Source organism: Ambystoma mexicanum, chromosome 6p (assembly GCF_040938575.1).
Source record: "Ambystoma mexicanum isolate Mex_15411 chromosome 6p, UKY_AmexF1_1, whole genome shotgun sequence".
Lineage (NCBI taxonomy): Eukaryota > Metazoa > Chordata > Amphibia > Caudata > Ambystomatidae > Ambystoma > Ambystoma mexicanum.
In genome coordinates this window covers 1,072,874,302-1,072,894,944 of record NC_090935.1, presented here as the reverse complement: position 1 = coordinate 1,072,894,944, position 20,643 = coordinate 1,072,874,302, and positions in this window count along the sequence as shown.

Genomic DNA, 20,643 nt, shown 5'->3' with positions numbered 1-20,643 from the left:
CAATATCTTTCAAAGCTCGTCTCTTTGCCCTTCATGTCCCATATGGCCAATATGACTCCAGTAGTATGCTTCTCCAATGCATAAGTCCACTTCGCGGCCCCTGCAGTGAACGAATGAAGTGTCTTCATCTGGTCCATGTGTGACCACTGACACCAATACACCCTCCCCAGACCCTTCTGGAGCAACGGAAACTGAGTGATACCTGTTTTTACTGGGGCTTCTCCCATCTCTCCCTTAACACTTATTACAGCCATGTCCCCTGGTATGCCCTATGGCTCCATGGTATGCTTTCTATTGCTGCTGCTAGAGCAGAGGTAGGGTGCCTACATCCTGCTCTCCTTGCTCGACATCCCATTCCTCTCCTTCTTCATCATCTACTCTGGCTACTATATCCCCTAACTCTTCTACAGGCAAGAAAACATAATCAGCATTACCAAAGGGTTCCATCTCCCATCCTATCCCTGCTCAGACTCAGTACCCATGGAAGCATCCCTGTTCTCCATGTCCACCTCAACCGTTCTGATAACTGAGTTGTCCAATCAAACAAGAACCTGCACAGGTCTCCACTATCCTTCTTTTTAAGTTCCTTACCTGTCTTCTCACTTCTTCCCACTCTTCATCTCTCTGCCACCGTAACAGCATTACCTCTTCCTCCACTAGCCATAGCGATTGCTTCATCTTTTCCCATTCTTTCGCATCTACCACTCTTCCCAGCCTATCCCCTATCCTCACAGGTAGAGGCCTATCCTCTTCTTTCTCTCTCATTTTCTATCCTTCCTCGAATCTTGTATCAGCTTCATTTGTTCTTGCTTCTCCACACTTAATCTATCTGTTAACCTAATAGTTAGGGGAGTTATCCCCTCCCCGCTCTCCATTTTCAACCTCTCTGCAGCCCTAACCATTGAAGGAGTCACCCTTCCACTTTCCTCAAAATCCCAGTTCTCAGAAATCGTAACTGATGGAGGTGTTACCTGTGTCCATCTTGCAACCATTGGTGTAGCTGCTGGGCAAAATTGTGGTACATACTCAGGGTCTGTCACCCCTATGCAGGCGATAAAGGATACCACTCATATGGAGGTGGTGCAGAAGAAATTACGGCACCCTCCTTTTTCAGCCCTTTCCCCACAATGTCAACATGATGGCCCTTCCTGCTTTTTTCATACATCCTCAATAATTCTAAGATGTTTAATTGCTTTTTTAACTTCAAGCCATTGTACTTTGTAATTAAATTGGTATGCTGGTTCTCCAATATCTCAATATCATGGGGTCCCTCAATAGGCCAAGAAATTATTATTTTCTCCCTACTTTCCCGCAAACATTCCCTATGATATTTTAAAATGTTCGCCTGATAGCCAGGCAACACGTGGCACAAATGATTCAACAGAGTCTCCATACTCCAACCCAAGTTATCAAACATAGTTTGACAAAAATCAGATACCGAGCTGAACTTGCAGTATAAATAAAAATGTTAACTCAAGAGCTCCCTTTTTAACCTAACCCACTTCCTTAGTCGCACTTCACACCAATTCATCATACTCAACTATACCACAATTACCTCACTTCTTTATTTACTCCAATTCTACTTCTCACTCATACACAGAAGATGGCATCTTATGAAAAACACTTGCTGGACAATATTTCCGAGATAGCCCCACCACTCGAGCATCGGAGGGGTGCAATACTTTCCACTACAGCACGGCTGCTCTCACTCTCTTCATTACCAGTACAATGTTCTCTTAAAAAAAAGTCTTCTCCTGACTTCAGAAAGTTTCCCTTCGCTACTATGACTAACCAAGAAAATCGAGGGGAAAATACAAAAGAATGTTAAGGCCTACTTCAGAAAGGTATCAACGGTTGTACTTACCCTAAGATACCACCCCATCTTCAGGTGAAGGCTACAGCCAACCAGACAAGCAAACTACAGGGAATCAGAACAAGCATCACACAGGGCTTATGGGGTAAGTTAGCCCCTCACACCTCTAAAGTAACAGACTAAGTAAAAAATAAATACAAAGGACTTACAATGCAGAACTGTACAACCACTTTTATCAAAAAACATCCACTTTTCCAAACCCTGCAACCTTAAACTAATTTCACAGCCCACTCCAAGTCTATCCTCACACCAAAAAAGAAGAAACAAAAAAAACATTAAATCAGAGAAGCAACCTGTTTTTACCCCTATTTCCCCATTGCTGTATACCCCAAAACATGTACTCATGTGAACACCAGCTGCTCCGATGTGGTGCTTTGTCAAATCGTTCTGCACAGCTAAGCCATGGCAAAACAGCTCTGGGCAACACAAGGACCTTTCATCAATATGGCATCGCAGACCTCTTTTTCAGCGTGCATGGAAGACTGGTCCCTGTCATAAGGTGCCGTAGCTGAGAGGTGTGGAACGAAGCCCCCAACGTCTCAGAACGCCTGGGCTCCTACCTGGCTTTCCAAATGTGGGGATGGGCCTATAATCACCACATCAAAACAGGCACGCCACTCAAGAAGTGCGTACACGGTTGTACATAAAGCATGTTTATTGTACAAAATCCCGGGGAGTGGTTAGATGGTGTTGCAGGACCAAACTAAACCAAGTCTGAACAATAAAACATCAGCTGGCATCTTATATACTTTTTGAAACAATTTAAACCTCTCCCATGTACTTTATTACAGTGCACTCCTCAAATATGATTAGACAAAACCTCTTCAAGGAAATCCCATCTTTTTCCATTTCTTCAATTTTCACGTGCCTGTCTTATCTTGATTATCATCTTCAGTTCATATTCAAAACACACCTCTTCGTAAGATGTGTCTGTAGTAGCCCATGATGTCTGTACATGGTTAAAAATTGGTTTTGAGCACATAATTAATTGCTAGTAATAACTGGTCTAAGGCCTTTACCTTTAAGTGTGATTGCACATGGTACGCTTATGTATTATAGCAAATAGAGGGTGGTCTGAATAAACAGGGTCTTCTTTGAGCTTGCGATCTCAATTCCCCAGAATCCTGGCACTTCTAAAAGACCTTCTAATTTTTGCGGCCACATACAAACTCTAATGACCTGGAAAAACACTTAACCGCCGGATACTCTGGCCTCATGTTTATTAACACAAACAAATAACTAACCCCTTCTAAACATTTTAATACAAAGTGCAAGATAACATCTGTTCCCTTTCAGGACTTGTCCTGTTCGTATGCTAACCTTCTTACTAGGTTACTCATTCTTCTCTCCATCAAGAATGTCCCTGCTACTTGGAATTCATGTGCAACAGCTAACCGTGAAGCAAAGCACCACATTATGCGGATTGTGTTTGTATTGCATTTGCAGTTTTTCTATTGTATCGTTCTAAATGCGTGAAGATCTAATATATTTAAATTCAAAACGATTGTAAGACTGCATATAACATATCCCATCCATAATTATCTCTATTCGATTGATATGGATTTGCAACACTGTCCCAGTTCACTGCCATGCCCCGTCGTCAATATGGTATGTGCAACATGAATCCCTCATAATAATGGGGACCCTCCTTGTCCACCCCGACAATGCTGGAAAGATAGCTCAGGGGCCACGTGTTCGCCTGGGAAAAAAGACGACGTGGAGCAACACAGGTATGATCCCCGGGTCTGCGCTTAGAAACTTCTGGGTATTAAGCGTGTTATAAATAACCAATTAGAATTACAATAATGCCTGCTAACAATAATTCATGGACACACCTCAGATGCAATTCGGGTACTATTAAGCCAACAGCCTGATAAACAACATAATGTTCCAGCAGTGAAAAAAATCATGATATCCGGCCTCAACTAACTTCATTTCTTTCACTGCACTTGTAAATCCCATTTGTGTTTAGCATTGATCTCTGCACCTGCAACTGTTTTGCTGCTTCCACTTTAAAATCGAATTTAGCTGTAGATCTGTGCACCGTCTGCTTAGCACTGTTTTGCTGCCTGCATTTTAAGATAAAATGTAGCTTTGTTTAGCTTTAGATCTGTGCACCATCTGCTTTGCACTGTTTTGCTGCCTCCATTTTAAAATCAAATTTAGGTGTGTTTAGCATTGATCTGTGCATCCTCTGCACCACATCTACCTTGCCTGTTTAGTTCTACGGTTGTATACGAATTGTTCGAACTACAATTGTTCGAATTACAATTGACCTTTGCACAATTGACCGAATTGTGAAGGTCAATTGTTACATATATGCAGGGGGAAACCCCCCTGCAACCCCTCATTATATATATAAATATATATATATATATATATATATATAACCAAACCAATATATATATATATATATATATGCGGTCAATTGTGCAAAGGTCAATTCGGACCCTCGACTTTCGGTCAATTAGGTAATTCGAACAATTGTGTTCGAACAATTTGGGTAATACTAGTTTTACGTCAGAGTAACACTGCATAGTTTTTGTTGCCTCCTTTTTCAAAATCGAATTTAGGTGTGTATAGTTCATACATTCTGTACCACTTATCTGATGTAATTGTATTCCTTCTGGTTGCAGTTATTATTTTTCCAACTTCCTCTACTAGGTCTCCTGGTGAGTTTAACTAGAACTGTGCTGTGCAGACACTCCTCCTTTATTCCCTGTCTAAACCTCTGTCGATCCATTTCTCCATTTCTCCTATATTCTCTAACTGCTACATTATCACCCATAGCCGCTTTCTATCAAAGTCACCAACAAACACATCTTGAGTGCAAACCCTGGACTTCCCTTTGCAGACAACTATGTCAGTGCTTTCCCTAGAGAGGTTTTCACTGATATCCTCTTCTATGTCCCCTCTCCAGATCTATGGACCCCCATCTCATCTCTACTCTCTCTCCTTCCACATGCTCTTCCATTAACAGTGGCACCAAGTGGGAAGTCCTCTTGACCGGTTTCTCGTCCTCACGTTGCTTCGTTAATGTCTATCAGACTGGCACCATCCTGGTTCAGGGTCTAGAACCCAACCTCCTTCTCTTTGACTGCATCCTGCCTTCTCTCATTAACCTCCTTCCTTCTCCTGCATCTCCCCCATCTGCTCTCTCTCCCTCCTCTGACTGGTGTACCACACCAATGTATTCACCCTCAGAAACCTTCTAAGGCACAGACCTCCTCCACCTGGCAATTCTTAACGCACGCTCAGCCAACACATACTCCTCTGACATCTGTCTTCTTCTTGAAGACATTGACCTCGACATTCTCTCTCTTACTGAGACTTGGTTCAATGCCAGCTCAATCATGAGCATTGACTTCCTCCTCCCTCACAGCTTTAAGATCATCTCGAAGCCTCAACCTCACCACACCGGCGGGGGATGAGGGGTTGCCTTAATCTTCCTCGAGTGGGTTCCTACTTCCATCTTACCTACCCAGTCCTATTCTTCCTTTGAAACCATGGTTAGCAAGTTGGTCATCTCTCCCATCTCACCCTGACCATTGCTACAATTTATAAGCCTCTATGCGCCACCACCCTGTTCCTCTCTGAAAGGGCTGACTTCTGCTCTTCCTTAATTTCATCTACCTCTAACCTCCTCCTCCTCCTGGGTTACTTCAACATTCAACTGGACTACCCTGGCCCTGCATCAATTCTATTCACTGAGCTTTGCACCTCTCTTTCCGTCTCCATTCTCCCTTCTGGGAAAACCCACTCAGCTGGACACTCTCTGGATGCACACATACACTCTGACCTCTCTCTCTCCACCCCACTAGTCACCCATTTCTCCTGGACAGACCATTTTCTTCTCTCCACCGAGCTGGGTGCCTTTGGCCCCCTGACCACCCCCCCAATGTCCCAACAACCTTGTTTGCTAACATCCACTCGATGAAACAAGTGACTGTGCTGCCTTAGCCTCCGCCTTCACACCCTCCACCCTCCCTCCTCTGACACTGCCCTCAGCAATCTCCACCTGTCCATCACCAACACTCTTGACATTCTTATCCTGGTCATGAGGATTTGCCTGAAACCTGCCTCTAAGCATAACACCTGGTCCGACACTGAACTTGCGGCACTCAAACGAAAGTGCAGGGCGGCAGAAAGGAAGTGGCTAACCTCAGGCTCATCCTCTGACAAACTGGCCTGCAGCCTGCTCCAAAGGCAATAACGACTCGGCATCCGTGCAAAGAAAAGAGCCTATATACAGACACGGGTCTCCGGTGCATCTAACAACACGGCTTGTACTTTTCAAGATCCTCAGGGAACTGGCCAATCCTTCCACAGTCTTCTCCTCCCCTTCTCCTTCCCAGGCCCTCTGCAATGCACTGGCTTCACACTTTGACACCAAATCTCTGGTCATCCTGACAACTCTTTCCACACTCACCTCACAACACATCCCACCCCCCTCAACTCCATTCCCCTAACTCCTCACTCCTTCTTCCTCCTTCTCCTCCTTCTTCCCTGTCACACCTGAAGAAATTACCAGAGTTTTTTCTGCTCCATGTAGGTCTAAACAGGTCTCCACTTGCTCATCTAGTACTATCAAGGATAACATCGGCTTGCTTGCCCCTGCTATTGTTGATTTCTGCAATCACTCTTTTGCCACTGGATCTTTCCCCTCCCCCTTAAGCAGTCCCTTCCTGAAAAAAAAATCCTCAGACTCTCCTTGCCCTGCCAGCTACTGCCCTATTTCCATCACCCCTTTCCTGGAGAAGCTGCTTGAGAAGCTGCCCTTGCCCTAACTCAACTCACACACTGAGCGTGTTGGTGGTTTCCATGATCACCAATCTGGATACCAGGCACCCAGAGGCATACAAACTGCTCTTCTGAACACCTGTGAAGAACTACTCACATCTCTGGACTCCAACTACGCAGCTGTCCTTATCCTTCTCAATCTCTCTTCTGCCTTTGACACAGTCAACATTCCTTCCTCATACAGAGGCTCCACGATACCCCTGGTATCTCAGAACAGGCACTTGAATGGCTGACCTCTTTCCTCACTAACTGCTCTTCCCAAGTCATCCTGGGCACCTTCTCCTCTCCTCCTTCCCTCTCCAACTATGGTGTCCCCCAGGGCTCAATACTCTCCTTGCATGCCTCATTGCCTCCTTCTCCTCCAACTTCTACTGTTACGCAAATGAAACACGGCTCTTTTTCAAACTCCCTGCTGACCCTCTTGCACCCTCCATCATCCCGGACTGCCTAGCTGACATCCAGTCCTTTTGCTCCTCCAACGATATCTGCCTCAGCGCCTGTAAAACTGAGATCCTTCCCATTGGAACCCCTGCTCTCTCCTTCTTCCATTCACTCTGCCCTTCCTCCTTGGGCTAGCCCCCTGCACCTTCAACTGAAGCCAGAAACCTTGGATTCACCTTCAACTCCTCTCTCTCCTTCCTCCATCACACTCAGGACATTGCCAAGAAGTCCCACTTTCAGCTCTTCTTTCTGAAAATAATTTTACCTTTGCTCCCTTTATCCCAAGAGGCTCAATGTGACCCAAACACACAAGTTTTCCCTAGGCTTGACTACTGAAATGTCCTCCTCCTGAATCTACCATATGCCACTCTGCAACCCCTCCAGCTGACCCAGAATAGGGCAGCAAGACTTATCCTCATCCTTGAGCCCATTGACTGCATCTCTCCTGCTCTAAAAAGTGTTCACTGGTTCCCAGTTGCTGCACGGATTCAATTAAAATCCCTCTGCATCATCCACAGGGCTGTCTGGGCCCTGGGACCACACTATGTTCAACTTTATCTCACTAAATACTCTCCCTCTAGACCACTACGTTCTTCTGGCAACAACTCTTTGTGTGTAAAGCATTTTGCTAAACGGAGAGTAGGTGGTTGTTCACTTTCCTCAGCAGGCTCCCTCCTATGGAATAGCTTCCCCCTTCCTCTGTGCATTGGGCGGGATCCTTTAAAATTCCAGAAGCTCCTTAAGACTTTCCTCTTTCCTCCTCCTTCCCTTCGTCTCTCCTCTGATAATCCCACAGTTGCTGTGATCTGTGTCCTTGGCCCTTATGCATCCTCTGGGCCTGATCGCCCACACCAATTCTGCCCAGCTCCTGTCTTTCCACAGCACTTGCATCTGCACACCCTCCACCCTGGAGGTTCGCACTTGCACCTCCTGCGGCCCTAATCTGTGTACCACTCAACATTCCTAGCACTTCAACTGTGGCTCACCCATGAGCTCAGACTCCCCAACACTTACCCCCTCTTCCCTCTTCCTTGCTGCACTTGCACGTTCTGAATACTCACAAGGTACAATAGGTTTGTCCCTTCTACCCTTTTCCCTCCTCTGCTCCTACCTTAAATAATTGTGTTGTTAATGTTTTTTCCCACACTTGCTCCCTCCCTGCCCTGTAGGCGCTATGAAACATTGGGCATCATTACAAGTGTGCTGGTCAAGTAACAACAGTGCCGGTAGGCCTACCTGCACCATTGTTACCGGACCAGCACACTACGGGTCTGCTTGCCGGAGTTGCTGTGCCCGGCAGGTCAGACCCTGCCAGGCACATCGCCCACGGTAAGCACACCTACACAGAAGCACCAGCAATGTTATTAACGGTGCCAGTGCTTCTGTGTTCCCCAATCCCATTGAGAGCTGTTGGACCTAAATTGGAATGGGAATTAACATTTACCGGCGCCTGACTTCCTGGAGCGTTGGTGTCGTAATCCCCTGGTAATTCCGGCAAGCCATACGCTGGTAAATATTGCAAGTCCGATGGCTACCACCAGACTTTTAACGAGGCCCGTTATTTCCTTATTGTATAAGCACCTAACAAGCAAACAATAAATAAATAAAATAATTAAATCCACAAGATGAAGAAGAAGGCTATTGGAATGCTGAATCCATCACAGACAAAGGTATAAAGCACCATAGACAGTGCTTCTAATTTTCAACATTCCCACCTTCTAACCAACATATCACTCTCCCTCTTTCCACCTCATCTTAAAAATAGCAACCAAAATACATACACATAACAGTTGTATGCCACTATGACTGTGCCACATTACACGCTCGCTAATTCTAAAGCTTGACACATACACAAATTAAACAACGACAACACCTAAGCTCCCATATGGCAACACAGGCCCCACATGCACTAATCCCACTCACCTCCCACCCTATCCGCACTGCTCCACACGTCAGGATTCACTCTTGACTTTCCCTCTGCTTCAGATAAGTGCAGGCCTTACTACCGAGAGGATGCCACAATGCCAGAAGTCACGCTGAACAAGACAGTTTTAGTTCCTGAATGGCAAACCAAGAAAATGCACATTGAATTTGTCACATATGAGAACTTTTTGGCAATAAGCATTCACAAAGGTGAATTCTTGAATTCGCAAGCAGTGGACTGCGAAGCTTATTGATCTCAAAATTAGATGGCTAGTGATATTTTGTGTCATATTTTTACTGATTCCATAATTGCATACATTAAATGTGATAGCGCTGGCGTGTGTTCTCTAGGAGTGCAAAATCACCTAGATATGAGAGATGTCGTTTCTTGTTGTGGTTAATTTGTTTAGCTTTTCTTGCCAACCACTGTACAAATTCCCACCTACTGTAGCAAGAAACTCCCCTAAGCCATTGCAGTATCTACGAGTACAGAAGATGTTGTCAAAAGGAGCAAAGTGATGTGCTGGAAGGGAGATAATGATGTATAATGTAGTACTAAAGACAAAATCTGGGAGATCAAAGCATGTTCCCAAAGGCGTCACTCGAGGTGTTAGTACTTCAAAAGCAAAAGTAAGACTAATCTCACAAATACTTCTTTTTCTTGAAATCAAAAGGAAATAGATCATTAAAAATGTCTCAATTTTCACATGGAAACATGTTGTGTTATTTTGTCCTCATTTTATCTGTAGCCTAACAAAAACGTGTCTGATTATCAGGACACCTGGTTTCTAAGGCCTTATTGCATTTTTGTGTTCATGTAGTTTTAAGGCGATTAAATGAAAACTGTTAATTAATAAATGTGGTACAATTGTTAATTATGACAGTTAAGAAAATAATTGATTTTGGAAAAACCAAATAATGTAGTGACAGTTGGACCAAAGGTGTTGATTAATTGTGAGTTGAAGTGGAGAGCCTATCTATAGGACTGAACAGAGCCTCAAGAAATAGAGTTATTCACTGTTTTGCTTGTTCTTGTAATTTCAATCCTTATTTCGTCTGCTTGTGTAACACTTCCTGTTTGTGGTGTCATTAATCCAGAAAGCCACATGTTTGGATGCCCTTTTCCTACAGTTGGCGCTGCACAAACTGTGATGTATACCACTAAGAGTGGTGGTTAGTGACTATTTTCAATAGGTGCTGTAAATATTTCCCACAAATGTACACACGTTACATACAAGGTAATTCATGGAATAAATGTGCGGCGAAAACGGGCGCATATGTATTCATGGAACACATTGCGTGTGGCTTACGTGAGACTTGTACTGAGTCCGCGTGGGTCCAATACATCACTGCGACACCATAAACACCTTGCGCAATGCGGCTTAGAAGGACCCACACTGTCCAGCGCACACACCTAAAAAGGGAAAAGGGGGCGGAACACGTGAAATGGGGAACAACACACGAAAATGTGGGCGTTATGGGGGACGCACCGCAGTAAAATCTGTGCAACGCCCACATGCGCGCTAACAACACGTATTCATGGAATCGAACAGGGCTCACCAGCGCGTGGCAAAAGACGCGCAAACCCGGAAACACGTACGCCAGACGAAAGCAGGCAGAAGCGCCCCCGTGCACCAAAGCCAATGCATAAAAGTGCGTGCAAACAACAAACGCGCGTATACAGCTACGATGAATGCACCATTCCTTGCAGCAGTGATCATGGGACACCACATGAGGAGGAGGAGGATAGCCAGGCCCTGCATTTTTCTACCCAGGACCAGCCTTTTTGGGATGCCTGATGACCAGGTCTATGGCAGGTATAGGTTTCCACCTCATATCATCCTAGACCTGGTCACTGAGTGGGAGGATGACCTCACATCACCCACCCAGTACTCCCAAGCACTGAGCTCCTTGGAAACGGTGCCCAATGTCCTGCATTATTTGGCCACTGGGTCATTTCAGCAGACAACTTCCATAGTTGGTGGTGTCTCACAGCCCACGCAGTCACGCTGCCTACACCAGGTGTTGGCAATCATGACTGCATGCCCTTCAGTCCGCAGGCACATATACATGCCCAGAACACCCGCAGAAAGGCAGGCCATGGTCCAGGACTTTTATGGGGTGGCACACTTCCCCAAAGTGCTTGGTGCCATTTTTTGCACCCATGTGGCCGTACGTCCACCTAGGGCCACTGAGCACATCTATCGCAAACACAAGCACTGGAATTCCATCAACGTGCATGTTGTATGCAATGCCAAGGGAATCATCACCTCTGTCTATGCAAACTATTCAGAATGTCACCCCTACACCGGACCTGGAAGCTGGGAGGCATGGCAACACATGGCTCATTGGTGAGTACAAATGCCTGTGCAAATGCATGCATTCCACACACAGACAAATAAACAAATCCAACTAATGACAACCATTATCACCTCCCCAGGGGACAGTGCCTACCCTCTGAGCACCTACATGATGATGCCAATATGGAACCCCACCACACCACCCCAGGTAAGATACAGCGCAGCCCATATTGCAACAAGGGCCATAGTGGAGCGCACATTTGAAGTGTTCAAGTCATGTTTCCGCTCACTTGACCGCTCTGGTGGACAGCTACTATATGCACCCCCAGTAGTGTGCAGGATCATTGTGGGAGCATGTGTCCTGCATAATTTTCAACTTGGCGGGGCGTACCGGTGGACAGGGTGGTGCCCCCACATCCCCAACCACATGCAGGTCCACTGCGCATGGAAGGGGAAAGGGCATGTGGCGAGGCAGACCGTACCCAGCTTGTGGCTAAATTTTTCATCTAAAATCCCACCCCTGCGGAGTGCACACAGGCCTGGCACATTCCAGGTGACAATCGATGATGACAAAGGGACAGTCAGCTGTCACAATCTTACCACCCTGAGAATGTGTCCTTGGAAGTGCTACATTGTGTGCATCCCTATTTACTTAAACAAACACAATCCTGTGTGACCAAAAGGCACACATTCAAGGTGCATAATCCATTACCCCCTTGCAAAAGAGCACATCCAAATACTGGTATGTCACCTAAACACTCCCAAACCCCATGCCACCCACCCGACACACCATGCCATGCCATGCAATGTGAAAACAACAAAATAAATGCACAACACATGACATAACTATCACAAAGTGCACCGTGACAAATGGGAACAGGCCAGAGACAATTCCCTCTGACACATCAAAATCAAACCGTACACATGAACATATATTTACCAGCATAACATATCATGAACACAGAACCCAACAGTGACAACGTCAGACAGTTACCAATCACAATAGCACAAGTGTCTCAATGTGACAAAGCCACGACATGGACCTCTACCATCCTGAGTGTGTCGCTGCTAGCTAAATGTGGCAGGGCACCGCATACAGCATGAAGTGCATCAACAATGGAGACAGGCAAGGTAATACATGATGATGTAACATGTAAATATGCACAATTAGCAATATACAAAAGAAAATGCATGTCAACCCTGCACTGGAGCAACTATCATGAATCCCCACTGGGGGTGTATACACAGTTTGGACTTCAGACTGGCCACAGAAATGATGGCAGACCAATGCCTCTGTGTAAGTTACTGACACTCAGTGCCCTCCTTGCAAGTCCATGGAAAGGAGAAGCAGGAGTGGCATATGTGTCTGGACCCCGAGGCTCAAACAAAAACACGAGACAAGCCTGTATGGGCCCAGCCATAATACACAGTGGATGCCTTCGGATGCCACACAAAGCAACACACTGTTACATGAATGCACAATAGACAAAAACATAAAAAAATAAAAAAATATAAATAAAATGGCCGTGGTTGACCGGGGGGACCACCCAGGATGGAGGAGGAGCAGGGTGCACCTCAACACCCACATGTGTGGATGGTGAGAATGAAAAAATACCTCCATGGGCTCATGGCATGCACGGCTAGCCTATAGTGGGAGTACTGCTGTCGCTGTCATCACCCTATGGTGCAATATGAGAAGGTGGGTGTGGCATGGGAGGCTGACCACGCATAGCCCTGGCATGCTCCTCCATGGCAGCAAGCATGCGGGTCTGAAAGGTCCGGTTCTACAGGATGATGGTTTGGTGTTCCCCATGCAGCACCTCACGTGTATCATGGAGTTCCGCCTGGAAGACCTCACGTGTTGCACAGATTTCCACCTGCAAGCCCTCACATGACACACGTACCTCCTCACGGGTTGCCCGAAGCTCAGCCGAGATGTGCGTGTGTCAGCTGCTCTATCTGCTTTTCCGCCCGTCTACTGTGGCGCACCTCAAGTGCACGCACAGTAGCTCTGAGGGAGGTGTTCTCTTCCCTCACGGCATCCCTGTGGGCCTGTGCCTCTGCAGCCATGGCTGTGCGTAGAGCCCCCAGTTCAGCCCATCGGTCCCTGTTGGCGGCAAACATGTCCTGCCTGTGTGAGTGGCATGTGGACCACATTGCCAGCTGCTGGAGCTCCACCTGTCTTTCGGGGGGAGAATGGAATTGGCCACCCTTTCCACGCCCTGAGCCATCATCTCACATGATGCCCCCTGTTGCTGTGCAATGGCATGCATGGAATTCTCCCACACAGCAAGGCCACCGGGTTACCAAACACCGCACCTGTCTGGCCCAAGGAGACCTGGTCCTTGCTGTGCTGGTGCTGCCTGTGGCTGCAGGACTGCATTTCTCCTTTGACCACACATGTTAACAGCTTAGGCCACACACATAGGTATGGCAATGTTAACAGCCAACACATGAAGCAGCCATGTGACACATGACACAAACTCAGGCATGCACGCAGTGCCAATGTAATGGAACAGGACCCTGAAAGCAAACATGAATGCCTGTCAAATGGCAACGTAAGACATGTACTGCATGGTGCATATCCAGACATTTCAAAGAGGCGAGACACCAGATTGCACAAATGAGATTCCAAATACTGGATGTGATAAAACAAGAAAAGGAACAAACGTAGATATCACTAGACTTTTCAATCAAAAAGAAACCTATTGGATTGTGAGACTCAACTCTTGATACCCGGGAGGACTCAACGAAGAATGCAACTATACATGTTTTCTTTAACCTTTGGAACTTTCTAATGAATTAAAGAAAGAAGAACTGGGCATTGAAGACTCCATAAATGTCATCCCAAGCATAAAGGATCGGTGTACCAAGGACATGTTAGAACAAGAAAGAAACTTAGTCACTCGCATTTTAGTATGTTTTTCTATCCTCATCTTCGACCTATTAATAACATAATAAGAATACCATTTTAAGTTTATGCATGATATACTGTAAGTATTGAAATTATTTTCTATTACATCTTTGAACATTGACTGTGATCAGTGACATGTAAGAACGAAGGAGAGGAGGTTATAATGTTATGCAAAGCGCATGTTTTTATCATTGATTTAACACAATATTTGGTTTATCATTGCGTATTATCCTCGTGGATAAATGTTTACCCCAACTGAATCGGTTCCAACATAATATGAATATCAATGATAAGAGCATAAGAATAACAATCAGTAATCAGCTATATTTTCAAGCAAATTGCAATTATAGATCGTTACATCAACAAAACGTATTCAAAATGGCCACCGGCACGCAATGACATCATCACATTGATGACATCATGACGTTGCATGTCGGCACCATTTTGAAAAGTATAAAGACAGACAGGGCAACCAGCAACACGCGTCTGCGCAAGCGAGGTGCCCTGCTGTCTTAGAATTGGCCAGAAAGAAGTAAGACTCCCTTTTTAGGGAGAAGAAACTCTATCTTTTTGATATTTAATTGTGGAGCTATACACTAAGGGACAACACTTAGAATACTGACTATCTTTTGACACACAGGTTGACAAACAAGAGAGAAAAAAGGAGGAAAACAAATAAGACCAGCAACAAGGTGGGAGTTGGATAAAAAGTTAACTAATAGATTGAGAAATGCAGTAATAGAATAACAATATTGCAGAATGAAATTAGAGTGTGTTTTGTTTAACCCTTACACAGATTCAGAAGGGTAGTTCCCTCAGAGTGCATCAAACATTTTCTTTGGATTTACCGTCCAAAACACAGAATAGAAGAACAAGGCCAACAAGCCAATGAAAATTGCACATACAGGTATTATCAGAAATGATGTTCTGTGTGAAATTTTCAAATTTTGATGAAACAGTAACAAATGAATTGGAATATATGCTTTAGTTTATTTGACTATTTAGTCACTCTTATTTATTTATTTATTTATTTATTTGTGTGTTTGTTTGTTTGTTTGTTTGTTTGTTTGTTTGTTTGTTTAAGTCCCTGAAGAAGGTCAAATGAATGACCGAAAATGCATTGGACAAAAAAGCAATTATTGCAACAGGCCTATCACAAAATAGTTTAAATTAATAAAGATAATCACAATTGAATTCACACAAAGTCTTGAAGTACTTCTTTACCAACAAGCATATATACTGTACAACAAGTAATAAGGAATAACCAATAGTGGGATACCAGGTTGGTCCTTCCAGCCGACTGGGATAACCAACCCATCCATACACTTGGCATAGCACCTGCATCACACACAAGCTTGTGACTTGCATAATCCTTCCACAAACATAACAGATGCCAACAAACAGATGGCACGTATCATAGCTAAGGCAGAACTGTCAACTAGCCCCAGATGGAAGTCAAACACTACTGCCTGTGATCCATGTAAAATGCATGTCATCAGACAGTACATGGAAATCACTACGACAGAACACACGTCTCACAGGATGCAACAACGCTAGGGTGTTGAAATACAGTGAAGGGAGGCACATGGAAACATTAATGCTAGGTCACTTTGACATCACACACGTGAATAGGCATGTTGAAGGGTGAAACAGGGCTCAGAAGTGTGTGGGTGCAGTGCCTTACAAATGTACGGCCTGAACTATCAATCAAAAGACTTGATCAGCAATTTCAATGTCTTGTCATGATGGCAGTGTAAGGGCAAGTGCAGTCATCATGTGCAAAGTGCTGGCAGTGGGTTGTAGGGATACAGTGAACCCCAACCCCAAGGGTGGAGGATGGCTTGGAGGCAGTGCATTGGTCAAAATGGTAACTCAGGATCCCCTGTTGTAGCAGACAGTGTGGGCAGGTGTCAATTGCATTCTCACAGTCATCTGGGACTACAGCAGGGGAGTGGAGGACAGAAAGCACAACACATGAGGACGCATCAGAAGTGCCCCCAGACCTGGAGAACCCACAACAGCAGTTGCATAGAGGCAGGGAGTCTGTACCAGAGGGAGTCATCCACTCAGCACAGACAAGAACCACAAACTAATGGCCCTGTGGAGCAACTGACCCCGAGGGAGCAGGAAAGTGATGATCAAATACCATGAGAAGTTGGAAATACCGGAGATGGAGTCAGATGAGGGGCTTGCCCCGGACCCATAGGGGCTTGCTTGGATTGCACATGGTCCATGAATGAACACTCATGGCCACTGTGAGCCTGTGCCATCAGCACTGTCCGAGTGACAGACCCTGCATCAAGGCCAAAGGATGTTGCACACAGTACAGGTCTGGCAGGGTTGCAGAGGGAAGAGTGTATATTCACAGAAAATCGGGAACAGGCTGTTGCATTAGTCCACCATGGGAATCAACAGTCCATTGGGGACAGTGAGCGGCTGGGGGTTAGAGAGGCAAGGAAGGATGCCCCTGAGGAGGATCAGCTTTCAGGATGACCTCACAGAGACGTCAGTCATGTGACAACAGAGGGTGAGTGTTCAGTGAAGATCATCACAGGCTATCCGCAAACATGTTTTGGACCATGAATATGGACAAGAGAGGCTGTTGAGTGATTGACATGGAAGGAGGGTGCAGGGTTGTTGATGAGGATTGCCTCCGTGTGCAGCACATGGCCTGTATGCAGTCTGCATAACAACAAGCACGTATCAGTCAAGCATTGCATGGGTCACACATGGCAGTCATGACTACATAGCCTGAATTGGCAGTCAATCACAACACATCACCCAAGCAAAATACACATGGCCTGGACACACACGCACAAACACTCACCAGACATTGTCTCATAATCCGGGAGGTCTCCCATGCCTTGGATCTGACCCTCTGCGATGAATCCTCCAGCGATCGCCTCATGTTCAGTGAGTTCATCATCTTCTGTCTGGTGGTGACCCACTGCCAGTCAACAGAGTAGAGGCACAATTAGAAGCCTGCTTGTTTTTTTCTTGGTGTCGGAGGTCATTTCAACGCTTTGAGCAATCCTCAGATGTGCGCTTCTGATGTCCCAAGGCACTAATACAGCCTGCGATGCACTGCCAGTGGGCCCTACTCTGAGCAGGCGTAGTTTTGCACCCTGCCATCACCAGCATGTCACGGCTGTGTACCGACATTTAGCCCACAAGTGCGCCCAGTTCCACTTCATTGAAACTCCACTTTATTGACGTGCAGGAGGCCTGAGCCTTGTCTGGGGTCCCAGTCTGTTCCGCAAGAGCACGCTTCTTCCTCTTGGGGGGTGGTGCGGACCCTGAGTGGCTTCTGCCACTCCGGTCAGTAGGGGCTGAAGCGCATGTGGGCTGGCCACTGGAAGCAGGCAATGGCATGAAGACCGAAGGTCTGACTGCAGGCATTGGCTGCTGGGTGCTGTCGCCAGGACCCAGCGCCATAACTGCCTCAGTGTCAGGGCCGGAACAAACACAGTCCTGGCTGGGGAACTGCAGCTTCCACACCCTGGCTGCTTGGGGCAGCAGATGACATTTCTGCCCCAGATCCACGTGGTATGGTGACAGCAACTTTCACCGCCACACGCGGCTGTCATGATGCCTACCCCCGGGCATCAGGACCAAGTCCATCAGCTCCGGAAACAAGCATCCAGATACTTGCTAAAACCCCAACAGCCCCGGCTGGGGGCTGTGTGGGTTCAGTCCTGGCACCTTAGGTGCCAGGCTCATCATGGAAATCAGTCCTGGCGCCATAGGCGCCAGGCTCATAGACTTTATTTACCTGATGCAGACCATGCTGCTAGTGAGTCCAAGCCAACGTGAAGCTTGGGTGGGACTATTTTGTTACAGGACCTATTTTTTACTCGGGTGTGGTTCTTGGGACTTTTTACCTGGAACTACTTTGGAGGCTATTTAAACCACGCCCAATCAGCAGCACACGCTTCACGTTATTCTGCATCCAGCAGCGCAACGCTCACCGTGCCTGCAGTCTGCATCCAGCCTGCTGCCACGCCCACCTCGCATCTGGAGCTCCTAAAACAAAGAGGAAAGAAAAGGACAAGGTTAGAAAACAAACTATTTTCGAATTCCTCCCCTGATTTCGGATCCATCTCACCTCCGGACCGGGAAAGAGTTTCATTTCTGTACGCAACGCATCTCCAGCTGCAGCACCGCGCCATACTCACCAGTCTTCACAGCACATTTCGATTCCGCACTGCCTCCATCATTTCTTCGCCGAACTCCGGCACCTGAGGGACAAAAGAAACCAACAAGGTGAGCCGAGAAAACCAACAAATACCACTCTTATCACCATACACTTGCCTGATTTACCACCGGAGGCATTATTCTATAACTCTCCACATCTTCACATGCCGCATCTGCGAAGGGAGAGAAAACAACACGTTAAACACGTGCAACATTTACCGGACAGCGTCGGGTAACACAGACTCTTACCTGAACGCTGCCACGAGGGTATCTTCTCACAATCCCAGCTGCAAGACAAGGAAGGAAGGGGGGACAAGAGTGAAACATCGGACATATTGAACTCTATAACATCGGACATATTGAACTCAGGAACCTCGGAGTCAATACTCGCCGGAAACTCTCCCACGCCTTCAAACCAGTGAAGTAACTGGCATTCAACACGCCCCTGCAATCCATGTAGGATGGAGAGCTCATCATTTAAAAATATAAGGTGAGTCTCTTAAGGGGATATCGGAGGTGACCAGAAGGGAGAACAGTGGGAGGGGGCCATCACTGAAATCCACGGGTGGCTAAATCCCTTTCTCCACTTGCAGGAGAATACTTCTACGGATCAAGCAGAAGAGATTAGGCGGGCCAGTCCAGACAGTCATCTCAGCACTTCGCATTACGTTGGTGGAGACCGCAGCTGCCGGGGTCCGATCGACGCCCCTGTGGGAACCAGGTGAGCGTAACAGCAGCTTGGACTTCCTGACATGGAAGTCAGACTGTGAGTCATCCTGTGCCTGTTCCATGACCAATCTGGGCCGGGCTAGCAGGCCCTGAGCTGGGGTGGTGTCAGCTGCAGCTGCATCTCCCTGATCCACTGGGGGGGCATAACTGTCCCTGAATGGGTGTGGACACGCTTCCCTCGTGGGCCACCCTGCCCATGTTGTCCACCATGGCCATCTTGGCAACCCTGGCCCCCCCGGCCACGTCCACTACCGTGGCCACCTCTGGGAGATCGCCCAGCTTTGCCTCACTTACCACTTGTTGGCCTCCCAGTCATGGCACTGATGTACTATTGTGAATGGGAGGTGCAGACAACAATTGTCCTAGGCAATTGGGGTGAAGGGGGCAGGGTACTGAAGGAAACGTACCCCTGTGCTCCTGCAAGGCTGTCTGTGGCCCTTGGGGAAAAATTAAGGGTCACGCAATGCTCAGGCACCCCAAAAACAAAACAAAATGTGCACTCAACCCCTCCGTAGCCCATGTGTGTAGAATTAACATCCCACAGTACGCTGTAGCACCCAGAAACACATAAAATGCATACGCGTGGAACACACAGGCTACTATGACCTTGAAAATGGGGTATGTCACACACAGGGGCAACTACATGGATGCATGACACATGTGCATCTCAATGCATGATTGACTCACGCGGCCCATTTGTCCACAAGTGCGCTTTGCCGGAATGTCTACATGGCCTCATGCATGACTGTCAGGTGTTGTGTTTGCATGTGATGTGCATGTTCCATGATACATGTGAGGTTCATCCCCTCTTCTGATGTGCCCGCAGTGCCTTGCACATGGATGCAAATGTTTGTTGCATGTGGCATGCATGTTTGTGCATGTCTGTTGCTTGCACTGACCTGTGTGTTGTGGAGTGTGAGTATGGTTGTGACATTTGACAGTGCCACTCATGTGCATTTGCTTTGTGTCAAGCAGACATTTGTTTGGTACACTGATACCTGTGTTCAATGTCTCCCTATCCACAGTGGTGATGGAGGAAGAGGGCGGAGACAGCGCTGTGGAGCACAGTGGCGGGGATGCCTCCACCAGGTGGAGACGCAAGGCTCAGTCATCCTTCCAAGAGTAAGGATACTGGTGCCGCATCTGCAACTACGGCCACAGCTGCTGAGGGGAGGCCCAAGAAGGTGAAGTTGAACCTGGGCTCCTCGGCAGCGAGAGGGACAAGTGAGCCCCTGCAGGGGCAATCCAATGCGGAACACGGTTCGGAGTCATCCACGTTGGTGGTGGGCGAAGGGGAGGAGGAGACTGCATCAGACCAGCACATGGGGCCTGGCGGGGGTGATGAGGCAGGTGCAACTGGTGCAGTCCAGAGGCAGAGGCAGAAGGCAGTGCAATTCACCACAGAGGGGCCTGTGCCTAACCTTGTCCCTGAAACTGCGCCTGCATCAGTATGTACCTGTGGGCATGCC